General features: G+C 36.9%; 1 protein-coding gene across 7 annotated transcripts in view; it reads left to right on the forward strand.

Moving 5' to 3' along the window:
- PCDH7 (protocadherin 7) overlaps positions 1 to 18,605 on the forward strand; it is a 439,164-nt gene that overhangs the window by 416,049 nt on the left and 4,510 nt on the right. The window lies entirely within an intron of this gene.

An 18,605-nucleotide genomic window follows, 5' to 3' on the forward strand; every position in this document is an offset into this window, starting at 1 on the left:
ACTTGCTTTCTTTTTAAATGACCAAATTAGAAGGGTACATGATTTGTTAAAAATTCAAGGCCATTTAAGAATAATTTATTTCTTAAAGATTAGTATCATATACTTTGCTTCACATAGCAGTGTGATAATTTTTGGATGATTGGCCTTTTGATATTTTGTTTTTTTCATGTTATTTTTTAAAATTTATTTATATATTTGAAAGGCAAAGTTATAGAGACAGGGAGAGACTGAGAGAGAGAGAGAGAAAGATCTTTCATTTTTTGATTCACTCCCCAAATGGCCACAGTGGCCTGCACTGGGCCTCTGAAGCCAAGAGCCAGGAGCTTCTTCTGGGTCTCCCACATGGGTTCAGGGGCCCAAGAACTTGGACCATTCTCTGCTGCTTTCCCAGGTTCATTAGCAAGGAGCTAGATTGGAAATGGAGCATCCAGGACTCAAACTGATGGGATGCCAGCACTGCAGATAGCGGCCCAATCTGCTATTACCACAGTGCCATCCCTTGATATTTTATTGTTACGGATCTTTTGTGCCTCTGCATCTGTTTTAAGTATAGTCAAGAAAATGTGATAATCAATTCAAAATTTCTAGTTATTGTTAGCTATACATGTATATAAATAAATACTCCCAAATTCCAAATGAGAACAACATTGGACATTAAGAAAAAAAAAACTGTCAGGTATGAAAAGACATATTTCTAATAAAAATTCATTGATTTTGAGTTACTCCAAATTTGTTTAACATATCCTAACTTAACATAGTAGCTTGGTGATTCATCTGTATGGACTACCATTTTGGAGCAGAAAAAAAGAATCTGTGGATCTCTTTAGTTATCTACAAGATAGCACATTTAATTATACCGATGCCCAGCAGGGAAAAGTTCATGGTACTTCTTCTTGGCTTATAGCTCTGGGGTTAAATACTCAATAGAATCATTATCAAATCTGAATCATTATTTAGCCAGAAGTTTTATATCTCAAAGAAGAAAAGCAATTAGATGCTGATTGGAGAATTTAACTATGACTACCTGGACACACCACAGGCAAGACATTTTATTTTACTCTATTTCCAAATCCATGAATAATGTAGTATTAGTTGCACTTCCTACATCATTCCCATTCTGAATTTGGAACCTGACTACCATTTGAAAAGTATTTTCTCTTTTCCTTTTTTAGCATTTTATTGCAGAGAGGAATGCCGATGTGCTCCTGGAAGCTGTGTAGATACGTGCAAATAATTAGTCCTCATTTTGACCAAACAACCTTTTTAACAGCTAAATGACACTTCTTAAAGAATAAATAAATGCTTTAAACGTTGATAGTTCTGCTCAGAGAAACGAGTTCCCCTCCACAGTCACTTTACCAGGCAAATCATCTCTAGATATTTGCTTCCCTCTTAACTTTTCTTGCTTTTGCACTTAAGCTCTGCATTATTCAGCTTAGTTAACATGTAGAGCAGGAAGCTGTTTCCTAACTTTTGCCCCTCTTTTTTGAAGGTAATTTGATATATATTAACTGGGATTCTGCACTTTTTACTCTTTCTGATCTGTTTAAAAATTCTTTAAATGTTTTTAAAGCTGATATTCTTGTAAAGTCCATCATACTAATATGGAAGAGATTACATAGTGATGAGGATATACATCCTTTTTCATTCTCTCAATTTTCCCTTCTTTTTATTTCTCTAGATTAAGCAAAGTGAATTGGAAATTAACTAGTAAAAAAAAGGTGATTTAAATATGTACAATATAGTAATTATGTAACAACAGTTTTTTGGGGAGAAATTATACCTAGTTAAGTAGATACAGAGTACTAATTATTATTTATAGCCTTTATTGTTATATGCCTGCAAGTGACAAAAGATTAAGTTTCATTTAACTTTGAACAGCTAGTAATTATAAAATATAATGCCAACTGTCAGAAAAACCATTAACTTATATACACCTAATCTTTGAAATTGAATTACAGTATTACAATTCTTCTATGCTTCTTGCTATATGCATTTTAAAAGTATTAAAGAAAATACTAACCATTAAAAGTTTCCTTTTTCATCTTCTTTTCTAAGTGTTTATTTAAAACAAATGACTTGGAGTTTATAATACAAATATATAACTATAATCTCTTTTATGGTACCAGTGCTATTTAGCTGTAACTTATTGGTAAACATGCTAAAAATTAAAGATTTTTACACTTTTAATAATGCCAAGAAAAAGCAGACATTGAGCAAAAAAATGTGTGATTTTTGATGGTTTGGAATCAGTATTCTATCATTCAAATATATGTAGGGAAAGAATACACAGGATAGTAGAGCAATAATTGTGATAACAGCAGAAAAATGTGAGGGTATTCCAAAAGTCCATGGAAAAAATGGAATTAAAAGATAAGTATGGGGCCAGTGTTGTGGCACACTGGGTTAAGCCACCGCCTGCAATGCTGGCATCCCATATGGGCACCAGTTTCCATCTTCAAATCCAGCTCCCTGCTAATGTACCTGGAAAAGCAGCTGAAAATGGCCCAAATCTTCAGGCCACTGTACCCACATAAGAGAACAGGAAAAATCTCCTGGCTCCCAGTTTTGGCCTGGTACAACTCCAGCCATTGAGGGCATTTTGGGAGTGAACCAGTGAATAGAAGATTCTCTCTCTCTCTCTCTCTCTCTGTCTCTGTCTCTGTCTCTGTCTCTCTGTACCTCTGCCTAATCTGCCCATTGTTTTTTCATATTCATGAATTTTTTGTAAGCACCCTGTATGCATAGATTCAAATATATTTTACTCCAAAACAAACATTTTATTTCCATTATCACTGAACTTTTAAAAGTCGGCTCAAATATAAAAGATTTCTGTGTAGATAATGTTATGCTAAAGCACTTACTTGCATTTTCTTAATTAATCCTCAGAACAATCCACTGTGATACAGCCAGTTGGCAAATAACATAGCATAAACTTGCATCAGACTTCTGTTGCTCAGATCCCAGTGTGTTTACCACTCTTGATTCATCGATTCCTTTAAACAACCACAAGGTGAATGTAAAGATGTGTACAGTACATGGTTACTTGATTTTTGTGTTCCAGGATACAAGAATGAAAAGAATATAAATGTACTGAAAGGCAACACTACCTTTACTTTACTATCATTTAATATACACAGCTTTTCCCCATTCCCACTGGTTATACCTCAGTTTCATTGGTTGCAACCAAATATCCTCAAATAAACTAAAAATCTACATATTATTCAATTACTTGTTTAACTTAGGGAGTCAAACTGGAAGTATAGTCTAAATTTCATTTGTGTTGATTTTCTTTTAAGAAATATGTAGTCTGCTTTCCTTCCAAATTGTGATTAATATGGCTTATGTAATCTTTTTGATGCTTCATTTACCAGAAAAAATATCCAAATCCTATTCCATTTTGTTGTTCTTAGAATGTTTATTTCCACTTCTCGTATCCAATTCACTAAGGAGTGTTTTAGCATCTCCTGTTCTCGCTTCAACCCAGCCCCGTGTGGTTTCCAAAGATGGCTTTTCTTTCCGTGGAATGACAATGATCCAAAGCCTCATAATTGAGCACTCTTCCTACCATGTGGGATTTAAAATAAACCTATCACCATGAAGACAAAACTTTTCTGTAGCTGTATTTGGCTTTAGTAATGGTAGAAGTTTGAGGCTTTTTAAGAACACAGTAATTTAGTCTGTTTTGACTTGGCCACAAAAAAATCAAGGACCAACTGAGGTACAGCTGTAAGAGAAAACACCAAGGAAAAACAGTCTGAGTACCAAGTCACATCTCAGTGTTGTTCTGGCTCTAGGACCTCTCCCCTGGTGCCCTCAACATGCTTTTTAAGTTTTCACCTTTTTAATCTGTCCAAGCTAAAATCATTTCCCTTATGTCAAGCTAAGACTTCAGCAGTTCCCACTATATCTGACATCTTTCCAACTGTCTTCAATGTATACACGCATGTTTTGCTGCTTCAATTCAGCTTAAAGATGATTTTCTTCAAACTTATAACATGAGTTCATAATACATGGATGTGCTACTGTTTGCGAAGATGTACATTATAGTCATCAAGAGCACAGTAGACGTAGACTCTTGGGGAACTCAGTTAACTTCTTTGTGTGTTAGTTTCCTCATATGGAAAGTGGGGACAATATAAAATGGAGGTATATATAAAGACCTAAGACTAGTACCTGAGATATTCTTGAATGCAACAGTTCTTGAAAGTACAAAGGAACATACTTTTGTAGAATTTATATATAAATATCTTACACTAGTACCTGAAATATTCCTGAATGCATCTTGAATTCAAAATCTATTGAATGAAGGAACATGATTTTAGAGATTTTGGAAACTTAATGCCTGTTTTATGCAGCAAATCTCTTATTTTCTCTCTGCATTTAAATTTTACTGAGTTTCCTATGTCCTGCCACAACAAATCCCAATGCCACTAGTTTTTTACTTATTTGCAAAATAGAGAAGGCTGACAAAGTATAAAGCAGGAATTGCCAGCTTTTTCCACCTGAAGAGTTGCTGAGGTATTCAGTACAATATGATGGTTATTGCAGTTCACATACATTTTAAGTGTGTTATTTATAGGAAAACTCCCAGAATATATGTTTGGAGATGATTCCCATTGTTACAATATTTGCAGTTTTATCTCTTTTTTTGCTTGTGATAAAATTTATTCATTTGAATTATAAAAAACTGACCAATACACAAAGACTTGTAAAAATCCTTTCCAACCAGTCTTCTTTGCCTAAGAGCTGCAGAATAGCCAATGAAGCTAATTCATTGCACACAAGGGAAAATCTGTTTACACCATGAAACCTGTTTTCCTATGTGATGCCCGATGCTGGCACAGTCAAAACTGAAAACATTGGCAAAAACAAAAACACACACACAAAGACTTAAATAAAGAGCATGTATGGCAGATGGTGGAGATGAATAGTTGATCGTCACTGTCTGCTAGTCTGACTGTACTGACTTCGAATTGTTGCAGTACCATAATTTCTCCATGATTATCTGTGAAATTATGTTGACTGTTAAGCTCTGATTCATGCTTTTCTTAAATCATCTGTGGGAGAGATGACAGTCTAATTGCACTCCTGAATTTTTTACACTATGAGTTTGTTAAGCAAGACACATTTTACTAAAGAAAAAGCCCAAATGTATGTAATTTGACATTGTGGCAGATTAATACTTCGGCATTAGACCGGCACTACAATTAGACAGCTTAAATGTGTCCTACATCTTAATGTCTATATGACTTTAAGAAGTCACATTAAGTCCTCCAAGAAAAGGTCTGTTGCCATTTCTCTGATTGAAATAAATCAAAGTCTATCAGAGGATTTAAGTGAAGCATGAGAATGCTCATCACAATTGCACCTAATTCTAGAAAATTGAAATCTAGAGAATTAATTATAAATTCAGAATATCTCAAGATGAGAAACTGTATTTACAGTAGACTTCCTGAAGTGGTTATTGAGAATGTGAGTAACTCTTATTCCTTGAGTTATCCGATTTCTTTTTCAATTATGATGAAACTTCAGGCTATGAAGTAAAATTTTAAATGACAATAAAAATACAATTTAAAATTCATATGACTTTGTATGCATATTAAAATTACATTAAACTGTACCAAATTTCATATAACAATATATAGGTTACTCAGAAATTGCCTAGGATATACAGATTTTTCACATGATCTTTTAAACTACAGAAGTGTTCAGGTCTTTTCAGTGTAACATACGGTAAGAAATTCTTTGTAGATAGGAATCAACTGCATACATATAAGAGGTAGACATACATAAAAAGGTATAAAATCTTCACAAAACAATGGGAATTTCACATAAAACTCCTTAAATGAATGCAACCATTAACTCACAGATCATGATGCTCAGTTTGAAAATCACTGCTCTAAATTGCACATGATCTCTTTCATTTAAAATATGTCAGTCTAGAAGAAGTTTGAGTCTTGGCTCTGCTCCTGATTCAGCTTTCTGCTAATGTGCATCTTGGGATGTGGCAGGTAATGACCTAAGAAGCCAAGTCGCTGCCACCCACAGGGTAGAAGAGAGTGAGTTTCTAGCTCCTGGCTTCAGACTGGTCCAGCCTCAGTTGAGTGGGATTTTGGGGAGTGAATTGCAGATGGGAAATTCCCATTCCGTGGTGTGCATTAGAAAGAAACTGAAGTCAGGATCTGAGGCTGGGCATTGAACTCAGGAGCCTTGATGTGGGGATGCTGGTTCTTAATTCGCATCTTAACTGTAGGCCAAATGCCTAACCTTCCCCAATGAACTTTTGCTTAGAATGCCCCTACTGCTTCCACTGATAACCCTACCGCCTAGACTACATATTGTATTTTGTACTGTAAAATACATCCCTGTCTTACTCCTTCCAATCACTTATCTCATTCTATTAGAAAGCAAGTCTCAACTATAGTGATTATAGGACTAAGGATGTGGGGAACATAATGTGGTGGAGAAGTTCGTTCAGATAAGCACGTACCAAATGAAAAAGCAAATGCCTCTTCACTTTTGCAGCTTGGATGATGACATTGCACTTATGATTGACATATGTCTTGATAATAGTTTACCTTTAGCCATCAGCAAAGTAGACACAATTGTCAGCAATGCCATATAGTCTGTTTCCCTACTATGTCATCCATTCACCCGTTCAGCAAGCACTTACTGTATATGTGACTGGCATGGTATTAGAATCTAGGGTAGATGGTTAAAAATTTTAGTCCTATCTTGCCCAAAAGGAGTCATACTTTACAGAAAAAGGCCCATGAATAGATGGCAGACCCCAGTGCATTATACTAAGTGCTATGGTACAGAAAGATCTAGGATGGAAACTGGAGAGGCCAAGAGAAACCAATTTTAGACAAGCTGATCAGAAGAAATCTCAAAGGAGACACACAGGAGGTGGATTTTGAAAGATTCATGAGAGCTAAGTGAATAAAAAGGCAAAGAATAGGAGAAAAATCATTTTAATATGAAGATGTTGAGGGGGCCCGCGCCGTGGCTACTTGGTTAATCCTCCGCCTGCAGTGCCAGCATCCCATATGGGCGCCGGATTCTAGTCCCAGTTGCTCCTCTTCCAGTCCAGCTCCCTGCTGTGGCCCAGGAAGGCAGTGGAGGATGGCCCAAGTGCTTGGACCCCTGCACCCACATGGGAGACCAGGAAGAAACACCTGTCTCCTGGCTTCAGATTGGTGTAGCTCCAGCTGTAGCAGCCATTTGAGGGGTGAACCAACGGAAGGAAGATCTTTCTCTCTGTCTCTCTCACTGTCTATAACTACCTGTCAAAAAAAAATATGAAGATGTTGAACAACATGAGGCATTCTAGAAATGACAACTACATTCCATTTGTCAAAATGTCAAATAGCAGTATAGACAAATAGGATAGAGATGAGGATTAAGAAGTAGGCAGGATCCATCCAGATCCAGCAGGACATTCTGCACTGATATAAGGAGTTTATGGAAGAGGATTTTAAGCCAGGAAAAAACTTGTCAATCTACTGACTGAACTTAAAATAATCCTAAAGTTGCTTTTCATTGCAAATACTTTCTTGCTAATCCCTGTGAGAGAAACAAGTAAAAAACAAGTGACAAGCAGGCAATAAACATCAGGAAGTCACAGAAGTACTGTAAATCTTACAAAGCACTCTGGTACCTGGATATGTTTCTTTAATCTTATGTCAAATTCTCTTTGTCTTGTTGGGAAGACGTGGTCCCCACACTTAGAATGGTGCAAAGCTATTCCTCTGGTAATAACACCAGGAGCAGCTATCACTGAGGGGTGGAGGAAAGGTGTTATCATCCAGAAAATTGAGTTGTTTACATTTTACTGGACAAAAGCAAACAGGACTGTTTTTGTTGATCATATACAAATAACATGCACAATTAGGTACTAGAGTGAAGTGGAAATTTCAGAAGTGCAAAATAAAAGTTCTTGAGTAGATACTTTAAACATAGATGTCCAGGACATGAAAATCAAGGTTTTTTCCTCTCAATTTCCTTTAATGTATGAAATACAAGTAGAAAGGATGAAATGCATCAAGTCCATGCTGTTCCATCTCTGAGCAGAGAAAGCATGTGGATATGTACTGTTTTCCTATTTCAGCTGTAAAATGTTACTACAAACTTAGGAACATAAACAACAAAAATTTATTCTCTTTATATCCTATATGTCAAAAGGCTGACATGAATCTCATATGACTAAAATAAATTCTCAGTGTGGCAGCATTCTTTTCTGGAGATGCAGGAGGGGATTATTTCCTTGCTCTTTCTAGCTCATAAAGCCTGCCCACATTCCTTGGTCTGCAGCCCCTTCATCTTCAAAGCTAACTGTGTCAAGCTGAATTTTTTTCACATAACTTCACTCTGATACTGCCTTTTCTTCTGCCTCCTGCTTTTAAAGCTCTGGTGATTACAAATTGGCAAATTTTGGCAATGCAGCATAATCTCCCTGTTTTAAGTTCAATGAATTAGCAGCATTAATGCCATCTGGAACCCTAATTCCCCATTGCCATGTTACCTAACATGTTCTCAGTTTCCAGATATTAGGATGCGTATTTGGAAAGGGCCTGTTTGATCTCTACCACAGAGAGGCTATGAGAACAAAGGCACAGACCAAGTGGCTTCTGTAACATACCAGCCAGCACTGGAATTACTTCTGAATACAGTTGGGAAGGTGTCATGCAAACTCGAGGAGATCCAGAGCTTGTTTCTCCATCCATCATAGGCTCCAGTGAGATTCAGCAGTGAGATTTTGCCATTCTCCAAAGCAACAGGGAGTAAATAAAGGAAAACATTTCAATGAGCAGCAAAAATCAATGAAGCAAACTGATCCAGTGATGCTGCATTGATTCCTTCCCTTTTAGCTGCTCATTGAGTTTTGTTTGCTGGTCACCATTGATCATTTCTTTCCTTTTCCCTTTATTTAACTGCTTTGCATTCCTGAGTTCTTCAACACTCTTGGTTTTAATCATGATTGCCAGTGTAGTTTCCACTGATAACTCATTGACCAGAGTAAAGAGTCAGCATTCCACCTCTCAAGCAGCACTTTAGAGCTCAATGCCTGCTTGCAGCTGTCCTCAAAGGTCACAGTCAACAAAATTTATAAATTCTTGGGGTGTTTAACTTCAGACACTTAAATAATTTAACCTCAAATGTTAATGCAGTTGAACCTAAATTATTTTTTCTACTTCTAAATATATGTTTCATTATTTGTTCAAATCTGTCAGTGAATAATTTATTTACAACATACTTGTGTAATTTTTGCTTTTTGAGGATTGCTGTTGAGCTATTAAATATTTCTTAACCTTTGATTCTTATGCAAAGGAAAAAAATGTCTAAGTGTAAAAAAGCACCTTCCTTCTCCCATAAACAAGAATGCTGGAAACACACTCAGCGTCTAATTCAGGGATCTTGAAACCTACTGAAGACTTTTTATAAGTTTTAGAATAAGGGAGAGAGAGAGAGAGAGATTTACTGGTTCACTGCTAGGTGCCCACAATGACTGAGGCTGAACTTAAGTTAACCCAAAAGTCAGGAATACAAATACATAGATGCCAGAAACCCAAATACTTGCACCATCACTGCTGCCTTCCAAGGAAGCTGGAGACAGAAGCCTGAACCAGGTATCAAATCCAAGTACTGCATTGTGGAGTGTGGACGTTTTCAGCAGAGGCTTGACCAAATAGGCTAAATACCCCCACCCCCAACTGAAATTTTATGCAGAATTTCTGGATCCATATCTGCATAAAATTTTGTGGATGCATATAATGGTGGGGAGGAAATACTTCTAGTTTTCAAAAGATTATTAAAGCCTTTGAATCCTGAAGCAAATAATTTCTAATATTAGAAATCCCAAAAGACAAGAAGGAAAATCATGAAATCTATCATTATTTACAATGGACAAATAAATACGAATGGTCAAGAATGGTGTCTGTTCTTAGTGACGTAATCATTACTAACATGTGAAGCAAACGTCATCAGCCCCTCTCTGAGTTTGGTAAATGCCCTTGATTGTTATCAGAGCCTCCTCTCATTTCCAGCACTTCCTTTCCTTCCACTCTGCTCCATCAGAGGAGAGGCTCTGCTGCCTCTAATTGTGCAAGGGTGAAGAGGGGAATCAAAGAGAAACCACATCTCAGATGTGCATAAATTGATCACTCTCAAGCAGTCACCATCCATTTTTCTGCTGCAGTGCAGTTTTCATGTGCCAACCAGCAGATTCATGTTTGAGTTGATTCAGCAAGACTGTTTGAGATGTGGCATGCACAGTTTCCACTGTATGTGATAATGCTGCATTCAGAATGACAGTGGTCTAAGCCTTAGGGCAGTAAATGCTTCTTGAGATACATTCAAGTGCTTTTTAACTGAGTTTTGCCTAAGGTGTAGGGGAAAGTTGCTGATGCTTTCAAACATGTTTAAACATTTTAATATTGTCTTGACATGTCAGCCCAAACTAAAGCACTCCTAGGAATAAGACAATGAAATTCTGTAATTAAAGGACCAGGACTTCCAGTTTTAAATGGTAGCTCTCTCCTTGAACTTCTCAATTAAATGTGCTTACAACACTGAAACTATTCTTTTGAAGGGTTGTACTTGCAAGTAATATTGGTCATTTTGTTATCCATGATGAGCATACAGAAAAGAAGTAGAATGTATTATTCCCAGATCTCAAAATATTTAGAATAATTTGTTTATTGCAAATAATATAATATCATTGATCATTATTTTTGTGATCTTACTGCATCAATAAACAAACGTAATTCAGTAGTTTCAAACAACAAGATTTAGCACTTCTCACATTTCTGCAGATTAGCTACATGGTTCTTCTGCTATTTTTACCGGTCTCACTCATTGGGGAGCACACACCAGGACAGTTGGATGGGTGTGGGCATTGCTGCGAATGCTGGTCTACTTCTCAAGTGATGTTTCATCTTCAAACAAGCTAGATCAGCCTTTCTCTCAGGATGGCCATCTCAGTTCCCAGGGCAGAAGCAAAAGCTGTTGGCCTCTAGAGAGCTCTGCTGCAAATAGCACAGTTATCACTTGCGCCACATTCTAGTTGTCAATGCTATCCCAGCTTCAAGGGCTAGAAAACAGAATCTACCTCTTGACAGTGGGAGCAGTAATATCTCATTCCAGAGTCCTATGTAAAGGGAGATTAGTGGAGTTTCTGGTGTTCTTTTGCATTTTAAAACAGTGTGGCCACATCGTGAAACTTGCCAGACTCATGCTGAATGACTTTTTTGTCTTATTATTTTTGATGAATGAATGGTGCACTGGGTTTTAGGTATTTGCTCTGCTTTTGTTGTCTTACCAGGATTTACAACTTTGCAGCCTTACGTTAATCTCTTTTTAATACTAGATGCATCATTAAAACAGTGTTCCTGTTTATGTTGCCCATGCAGACAAAGCAAGATACCATGCCAGTGACCCAATGTTTTAGGGGAAAATTTCAGGTGCAATGATTAACCATTAGAATGATCTGTTTAGGTTATAGAAATAAGTCCAAATAATAGTTCCTCTGTCTTTGAAGTTTGAACAACAATGACACATACTGAATAAATGTTCTTGGGCAAACTCTTAAAGAGGTATGGGGGAGGGGCTGGTATACAGAATTTTGTGGCCAGTGTATTTTCCTAAATAGATGGTAGCTCTGGTGTACTGCAGAATCTATTAACATAAATCCAATAGTATTACTAGAAAAATAAAATATAAAAGCAGATATATATTGATAGATTATAGCCACTGGATATAACAGTGACTATAACCTGCAAGTTACTGAAAACTTTTTGAGTGCATCAGGGACCTTATTAAGGCCTGTATATGCACTGACTCATCTTACAAAGAATGAGGAGTAGGTATTTTTTATAAGTCTCACATTGGTATTGGTCGGTTTTTCATGTTCATGTCAAAGTACCTGAGGCGCTGCTTTATAAGCAAAAGTGGTTTATTTAACTCACGACTCTGGAGGCAGGAAGTCTAAGTAGCATGATGCAGATTGTGGTGAGGGCGCCTTTTGGCTGCATCCCTTCATGGCGGAAGACACAGAGGATACATGGGGCTGTACTCTTCGTAATCTAATCTAACCCACTTGCTTCCTGAAGGCCCACAGCTACACACTATCATCAGATTAAGTTTCCATTCTCATCATACCATTGACTAATGACTTTGGAGCTTATCATTTCACGAATTGAGGGGATATTGTACTTAGATTGTACCAAGGAACTCGCAACTCTGAGAAGCCTTCTTAAATTCCCCAAACAGGCAAAAGGCAGGGATCTTTCAGTCATTTATATAAAAAATCCAAGTCCAACTCAGAGTGCATTTTTAGGTTTCTGTCCCCTCACCCCTAAGTTTTATTTGCTATGGTAATAATTTTCTGTGTAAATAATTTTAACTAATATTTATTTTATGATTTCTTCTCAGATCTATTTTATAAGGAAAATAATAATAAACCACTTAATCATTTGACTTAACAGAAGATATTTTCATTCAGACTAGTAATGGCAATTAAAAATAGTAAAGGCAATGTAAAAATAATTGTTGAAAAATAGTTTCCAGTTATTCATTTTTATTATATTGATGTCTACATAAACATTTTAATTTTTAAAAAAATTTTGAGTGATAAAGAGGGACAGGCAGGCAGAGATTGTCCATATGTTGTTTCAGTCCCTAAATGCCCACAGTGTTCACAGTTGAGCCACCCTGAAACCAGGATCCAGGAATTTAATCCTGATCTCCCACTGGGTGGCATGGACAGAAGTACTCAAGTCATTACCTGCTACCTAGGTGTACATTAGAACAAAGACAGAAGAGAGTGGAGCAATGAGTTGTATTTAGGCATCCTGACTGAAATCTTAACCAGTAGGCCAAATGTCTATCTTCCATTGTTCTTGTTCATTCTTTTTGTAAAACCAAATTCCACCAGAATTTAAATGTTCATCTAGGAAAAAAAAAAAAGTCTGAGTACATCAGGAAACTGAGAAGTATAAAAAGGAAAACAAATTCTTTTTAAAAATAAAAGGAAAATGCTTCTGCTTTTATTTTCCTTGCAAAAAGAAGAAATATCACAATTTTTCATGTGCAGAATTTTGCCAAATGTTAAGAATATACTAGTGCTTGATTTTGAAGGACAAATTGGAGGAATGGTGTGAATATCTGAGAAGTCTATCCATTCACTAACAATCCCTTTCTCTCCTATGATCAGGAAATTAAGTATGTAAATTGTCAATTAAACAAATAAGGTGACACATACAGCATTAGGTATCTGAGCTTTACCAGCAGTAAGGAAAACTCATTTGTAATGTTTAAAAACTAAATGCTGGGGCTGGGGTTGTGGCATAGCAGTTAGGGCTGCCGTCTGCAGTGCCGGCATCCCATATGGGCACTGGTTCGAGCCCTGGCTGCTTCACTTCTTATCCAGCTCTCTGCTATGTTCTGGGAAATCAGTAAAAGAAGGCCCAAGTCCTTGGGCCCTTGCACCCATTTGGGAGACCTGGAAGAGGCCCCTGGCTCCTGGTTTTGGATCGGTGCAGCTCCAGCCAATTAGAGAGTAAACCAGTGCATGGAAGATTTCTCTCTACTTCTCCTTCTCTCTCTGTTTAACTCTGACTTTAAAATAAATAAATAAATCTTTAAAACAAAATAAACTAACTGCCACATTTTCCTACCTTCCTTTGGTAACTGGTGAGATCCATTTATCTTCAGCTCAAGCCATGGCCTTGGAATGGGGTAAATGTGAAGGATTCCAGCAGAATGCACACCCAGCAAGCCTTCAATCTGTGCAGGTGTAGGGCTGTTTGTAAGTCTTAATGAGACCTATCATAATGATGCCTCTAATGGTTTCTGAATTCTGTAAGAAGACCTCTGAAAACTTGAATGCCTCTGAAAATCTGGATTTGTTATTTCTGATGATTCCTTATATTACCTGTCACTTCTTGTTGAGGTCATTGAGACAACATCGAGCAACATCTGCCCACCATCCAACCTTCTACCCTGCATAGTGAAAACAAAAAGATTTTTGTTTAGAGAGAGATCCTGATTTCTTAAATTAATGATTTTCACTACTTTGGAAATGCATTGTTTTAAGGTGGTTTTACCACTCTCTATTAAGAGTAAAAGCATAGTATCTACTTTCTGTATTGTTCAGTTTTTTTTTTTTTTCCCTCTTTCTCTGGGAACTTTAGCTTTTTCTTATGGCTATGCGTAGCAGTAATTGACCTGTGAATAACACAGCTGTTTAAGAGGCAATTTATGTAATAGAAACATCTAAAGTGAAAAGCAAAACACTTAGTCTTTGACCTCCACTCTCCCACAGATTGGACCCACTCACTGCTTCCATTCTGCTTGCTGCTCAGTTGTGGCAATGAGTGAAAGGAATGAGCTATGGTGACATACTCTCCATGTTATAAATTGTTCTGAGATTGTTTGCTCTTATGATGCTTAAAAGTGGGTGCTTTTGAGAGGAAATTAAGTTTATATCTAAGAAAAGACTGATCTTCTAAAATGGCACAATGATTTTATTAAATAGCATAACTAGATACTAATGGGAACTCTGGGGTGGATGTTCAGTTGAGCAGTTAAGATGCCCTTATCCCACATCAGAATGCTTGGGTTTGATTTCAAGCTCCGCCTACTCATTTCAGCTTCTTGGCCAAGGAACTGGTTGCTTCTACCCACATCAGAGATCTGGATGGCATTTTCAGCTCTTGCTTTGGCCCTTGCTGGGGCCATTGTAGATATTTCAGAATAAACCAGCAGATGGGAGCTCTCTCTCTCTCTCTCTCTCTCTCTCTCTGTATGTCTCTCTCTGGAAAAAAAAAAAAAAAGAAAGAAAACAGAACATAACAGAAAAAATCCTGCAAATAATGTTAAGGAAGAGCATCCAGCGAATACCATGTCTTCTGTCAGACTTCTCAAAGTTTGATACGATTGAGGGAGGCAGAAAACACAAAATGAAAAGCCTGTAAAGAACAGGCTTTATTGTAGAAAATGTTTATAGAGAATACAAGTACAATTCCATATAGCACATTTAATGATTGTATTGTTTACACAATACCAACAAGACTTGTGATTAGCTGTTTTCTACCTTCATTGAGGTCAAAATAAAGCAGTACTAAACCGAAGCACAAAATAATCTTCACAGATGTTAGAACATCATTCAGTGAAAGGCTGGGAGAGTACTAGTTGTGGAAGATCTGCCTCTGTAGTCCTACCCAAAAAAGGGCAAAAGCAGACATTTGCTGCAGCAATTAAGATGCTGCTTGCGTACCTTACACCACATACTGGAGTGCCTCCTTGAAATCTCAGTTCCACTCCTGATGCCAGCTACTTGCCGTTGCACACCTTGAGAGGAGGCATCAGGCAATGGCTTAAGTAGCTGGATACATGCCACTTACGTGGAACACTGGATGGAGTGAGTACTTGGCTCCCAGCTTTGGCCCAACCCAGTACTGGACATTCAGAGCATTTGGAGAGTGAGCTGATATATGTGAGATACTGTCTGTCTCTGTCTCTATGTCTCTGTCTCTCTGCCTTTCAAATAAATAAAGCAATAAATAAATAAAATTAGTAATCCTACAAACACAAACATTTTAGAGGTATGTGTTTCTTGGAAGGAAGAAAAAACTGTATTTGAGATTCTAAAAGACCCTTTTGTGTTTTGAAAATTTTGTAATGTATGCCTGCTTAGTTAAAGTAATGAAATATATGAATACAGAAAAATAATATTCCACTCATGGATTACCTTAATAAATTGCATCATAATACAAATTGCATTTGTTAATCATCAGCATTTCTTTTGAAGATTCATTTTAGTCATCAAGATTGGAAGGTTTGATTGCTTATGATGAATCTCTTATAGCCTTTCTTGATTATTTTCTAAACTTGATGACAAACACTACATCTGTCTCAGCCAATTAGGCTTGTCAACTTCCACTGTGGTCCCCAATCAAGTGTTTGACTTTGGAAATGACAGGAGATCCTTATTAAAAGTCATGCTTCCTGGATAGAGATGTGGCAGCCACATGTGGATGACAATCTGCCTTTCGCTAAAAGCAGTAAGAGGACAGCAGTTTTATCACAAAACACTCCAGACTATGAAGATAGAAGGAAAGGTTTGAAGAGTATCTCATTTATAGTTGATTAGAAATTAAGTTAGTCTAAATGAATATAATTTCTGATGAGCTAGCAATAGGTGGTTCAGATATACACAAGTTCAACAAAAATTAGGAGACACTTTCTAAATACATCTCAAAGAGAAAACAAGTGCAATGAATTTCATACTAAACAAACAACTGAATCTCTGAAAAGCAGCCACCATTGCAAGTTATTGTGTGAGTGAACTGACACATTGTGTAAGACATAAATAAACTTAGAGAAATGATCAAAGACAATTCTGGGTCATTTCTGCAAGGAATGACACCCACATTTGTAAAGAGTTTTCCTATTTCTGTAACTGAATTTCTGATTATTTTCATGTGTCCTTGATATGTACTATGATAAGAAAAAACAGAAGTTTGAATTTATTAAAGTCATAAAAAAGAGAGGAAATGTTTAGAGTAAAAAGATCCAGCTTACAGTTTGATTTTTAAAGGTTTTGTTGTTTTTGTTGTTTAACGCAATTAGGTTAGCTTCAAAGAAAGCAAAGCACCCAAGATAGGAAGTATTCCTGAGGAATTTGCAGTTTACTCATTTAACCATTCATTAAATTTATCAATAGTTTGATTTCTTTTTTGACAGGCAGAGTAGACAGTGAGAGAGAGAGACAGAGAGAAAGGTCTTCCTTTGCCCTTGGTTCACCCTCCAATGGCCGCCACAGCCGGCGCTCTGCGGCCAGAGCACCGCGCTGATCCGATGGCAGGAGCCAGGTACTTCTCCTGGTCTCCCATGGGGTGCAGGGCCCAAGCACGTGGGCCATCCTCCACTGCACTCCCTGGCCACAGCAGAGAGCTGGCCTGGAAGAGGGACAACCGGGACAGAATCCGGTGCCCCGACCGGGACTAGAACCTGGTGTGCCAGCACCACAAGGCGGAGGATTAGCCTAGTGAGCCGCGGAGCTGGCCTTTCAGTTCTCTTAAAATGCATATTTGAAAGGCACACAGGGAATTTATTATGATAAAAAGAATTGGAAAGTGATTTTTCCCCCCTTTTTATGATAAAATTAAAAGGATCTGCCCATTTGGAAGTCAAAACATGTACACCTGCAATAAATAATTATCTTTATATTTTACCTTCAGGAAAGAGTAAAGTAATTCCAGATTTCCTGTGAAGAACACTGGCTTTTTCTTGTGAACTCTCATCACAAGGCATAAAAATCTCAGGCCACTGTGGTTCAAGAATCGATGGGCTGACAAATGTCAATATTTCAGTTATCCATCACTGAAGGGAAAAATGACATGCATTATTGGAAATCCTTGATTTAGGAGATTTGGTGGAGTAAAACTCCTGAAACATCCTATCTGAATTTTAAACTATAGGAGAAGGTGTGTGGAAGCAAAAGCAGAGGGGATAAGTATATTTAGAATAATTTAAATATCCCTCCCTTTCTATTTCAAACTAAATCTACCCAGGATTATGCATATGCAAATCTCACTGATTCCATTCTGTGGCTATATTTGCAGGGGTCAAAAATTGTCTTTATTTCCAGGTCTTTTAATAAAATGATTCCATATGATATATTTAAAGTATAGTTATAATATGTTCTTTTGTTTGGCAGTAAAATAAATCATAAAATATATGAAACCCTACAGGTTATTCTCTTACAATCCATTTAGATAGTGTAAGCTTTTATGTCTCTTATTTATTCTTTGTCATGTAAAAACATAAAATATAAAAAAGAATTTTTAATATTAATAAAACAATAATCATTTTCCAAAGACAGATACATATAATGATTTACGTATGCATACAAGTAAGTCTTAACTGCCATCTCTAATCTTGATCCCTAAGAACTTCCTAGATATGATTTAGCTTTTTACAAATGGAAGATTGTCCCACTCCGTTGGGCAACAACATTAATTAGGAATAATTTATCAGAGTTTAGGAACTTGACTACATTCATCCAGTACATTACATTTCAGATAATATTTCCATTCAGCAAATGCATTAGCAAGTATATTTCTATGTCAACACTCAAGATACTCAAGATATTATCCTATAGCACATATTAGGGGGTGGGGGGCAGTGGAGAGCAGGATGTGGGCTAGGGTGGGCAGATGGAGATATTGCTGGTATGCTCATACCTATAACCTACTTTGCATTTTTACTTTTTGCCACATAATGTGCTGTCAATTTAGGTTCTACTTCTGAATCACCCCGATGTCTTCACATGTATTTTAAATATAAGGTTTTGCATATTTACATGCCATGAATAATGGATAAGCAAGAAGAAATCCAATTGACAAATGCATACCGTTTCTGGGATAATTTATAGATACAGAAAATTATCTATTTGGGTTTAATAATTTTTGTGGATGTGGAAAAAGTTTATACTCATCCAAATATACATATGTACTTAGCATTTCTACTTGAGACTAACTGCACGCCCCTGTACATGCACACACACACATATATTTATCATTTCGTCCATTCCTCTC

This window comes from Oryctolagus cuniculus, chromosome 2, assembly GCF_051225735.1.
Source record: "Oryctolagus cuniculus isolate XC-2025 breed Fujian yellow rabbit chromosome 2, ASM5122573v1, whole genome shotgun sequence".
NCBI lineage: Eukaryota > Metazoa > Chordata > Mammalia > Lagomorpha > Leporidae > Oryctolagus > Oryctolagus cuniculus.